We start from the raw sequence: 2,941 nt of genomic DNA, 5'->3' as shown, positions 1-2,941 counted from the left end.
TTTTCACTATTACTGAGCACACAGCTTTATTAAGAAATTTTCAATAACTCTTAAGAAAAAGACCTAAGAGGATCATTCATATGCAGAGACCATCAGTTTACTGAGTAGTGGTTTTTTGCCAATTTATATGGTTTCCAGTTAAATTTCATCTAGTTGTGTGGGATGCCCAAATCCATATGGCATTTTTCCACAATGCTCAATTACGGCTAACCCCTCCATTTTAACATTGTGAAATTTCATCTGGTCCCTGTACTTTTTCTCTAAATGATTAATTGAAATGTTTTTAGAAGTCCCAATACTATCATCCAGGTTAAAACAGCTGTTTGTTTCCTAATGTTTAAACACATTTTAATACATGACAGGACTTGGATCCTTACTCACCATTGTCCTTATGGTCCTACAGAAAGATAATCAAAAATCTTTTAATAAAGGTACTGTCCCCAGTGGCTTATCTTTATTAGTCTTTTCCAAAGTCCAACAGGCATAATTTTCCATTATTGAAGTCATGCTGGCTATTATTAGAATAATCTTATAACTATCCAAATGTTGTACTGCTGTATTCTTAATTACATTCAGTCATTTCCCCTCAACTGAGGTGAGACTCCATGATATAATTCCTAGGATCTCCACTGGTTTCTTTTTCTGAAGATGACCATCACACTAGAGATGTCTTTAGAAACAGTTGCTGTTTTTTAAAGAATCTCTCATTCTTTCTATTTTACATTTCCTTTAGATCTCCTTAGTGGGTTTCATCCGGTGCTAGTGATTCAACTGTTTAAGTCGCTTCATAACTTCAGTTTCCGTTAAAACCATGCTCTGATTTCACATGAAAAATGTCCTTGGACATAGACTCACCATTTATGGTAAACACTGCTACAAAATTGCATTCTCTGCTATTTTATCATCCTCTAATTTTTCCCTTTTAGTCCTTTCACTCTTTTGTAATGAGGAGGGCCTTATTGCTTCTACTATTTATTTATTTTTTAGGGATTTTTTTAAAAATCAGCTTTTTTAAAAAATCAGCTTTAGCCACCTGTTCTTCATGTTTATCTCTCTGCACTGTGTATTTCCAGTATAAACCTATCCTGGTATATGGTGTATTCTGCTCTCAATGGCTACTGAGCACAGTTTTTGCTTTTTGAAAGGTGCATTTTTAACTCTCTTAAATTCCTGTATGTCAGCACTTAACTACACTGGGTTTTTTTTAACTTCAGATGACAGTTCCCCTGCACAAAACAAACACACACCCTTTGTGCCAGCAAAGAACATTGACACAACTCATTTTATAGATTTTATTTTAAAAGAAACATTTAGGTTTGTTCTTGCTGGACTGGAAAAATAATTTTTTTGTGATTATTTCTTCTGGAAGGCACTCAGATACTAGTGATGGGTGACTTTACACAAACCTAGATATAGAATGTAAGCTCTACATAGATGGCTAGCACTTTGTATCAGGGATCATCTTTTTTGTTGTATTTGTGTGCCATGTCTACAATGATGGGGCACTGCTCCCTGATTGGCATGTGCTGTATGCCCGGACAATCTTGTGTCACATAATGGCCACAGATGACAAACTTAACATGCGCACACACACACACACTCGATAGTTGTTCCAAAAAATTAAAAAACAATCAAAGGTGAATAATAACTGTGCATGCAGTACTTTTTTATCCTGGGCAAAGGCAAACAAGCAACTATGTGTTCTGTGTGCCCAAGAAGTATGTTGTATAGATCAAAGACAAACTAAATATAGTGAAGTCAAGTAATGCCTCTAAAACTAAGTTAGACCAACAGTGGAAATCAAAAGCATCCTCCTGAGCTTGGAAGTTGTAGCAAGCATGAGAGAAACTTCAGTATTCTCCTTTGAAGACAAAGAACTGCAGTTGGTTTGTCAATAGCCTCACCTAAATTTGCTGATGTTCTCATTAAAATATTCAGATGTAATTTTTTTTTTACTATTGTAGGTCATCTGTAGTAGAGTAACGTCGTACTTTATGTCATCAAAGCATGCTGAGTTCTACGCAATCTTAGGCTGTATTACTGGATATGTCTATTTGAGGAGTCCTACTGAGAGCTAAAATCATAGAAATAGAATTTTGGTTTAAAAAGTCTCCTTGAGAAATGGTTTTCACCCTGACTGGCTACATATTGCACTGTGGGTCTGTGCACTTTACAATACAGCATATACTTCATTCTATGGGTAATAATAGTTGAGGTTAAGGATAAAGAGCCAGATTTTGATGTAGGACATGTACTGGTGTAAATCTGAAGTAATTCCATTAATATTGATATTCAGTTCCTCAACTTTAGGAAATTTAACTACAAGTGGATTAAGTTAGGGCCAAGTGATTGCCTTGAAGGGATGGTAATACACTGGCATTTTTTATCCAATGGGCTGATGGAAGCAGTTATTGTGGAAAAATATATTTTTGATTTTTAATTTTAAAGATAATCCCATGATGGTTTCTCAAGTCAATATGTATTTTTACCTGCTGCAACCAACACTAAGCGTGATCAGTAAAAAGCAGCATGAGACTCATTGAAAGGATCCACCTATACATGCATCAAAAGCAGTTTTCAAGAGTAAATATTTGCCATTTCAATTTTATTTTTAAAAATGCTAGACTTGATTACACCAAAAAGTAGAATATTTCAGTTGACCAAAAACTAAAAAAAATAAGTTTGCAAAACATTGTTTTTATACATGTAGAAAAATTGGTAGCCAGGGACTGGCAGAGTATATCACAGTTGAGCTCTGCGCTTCTCTTTGCCAACTGGCCCCAATGTGCCCACTGCAGTATGAGCTGGGATAACGTTTGCTATTCTGGCTTTAAAAAAGGCAAAGATTCCCCATGCTGAGAGAATCCATAGCTGCCCTATTTTGCGTTGGTCCAGTAGGACCTGTTGTGACTGTTGGGCATACCAGGTGTATCTCTATCGT

This window comes from Eretmochelys imbricata, chromosome 2 (assembly GCF_965152235.1).
Source record: "Eretmochelys imbricata isolate rEreImb1 chromosome 2, rEreImb1.hap1, whole genome shotgun sequence".
NCBI classification, from domain to species: Eukaryota; Metazoa; Chordata; order Testudines; family Cheloniidae; genus Eretmochelys; species Eretmochelys imbricata.
This window is presented reverse-complemented; position numbering follows the sequence as displayed.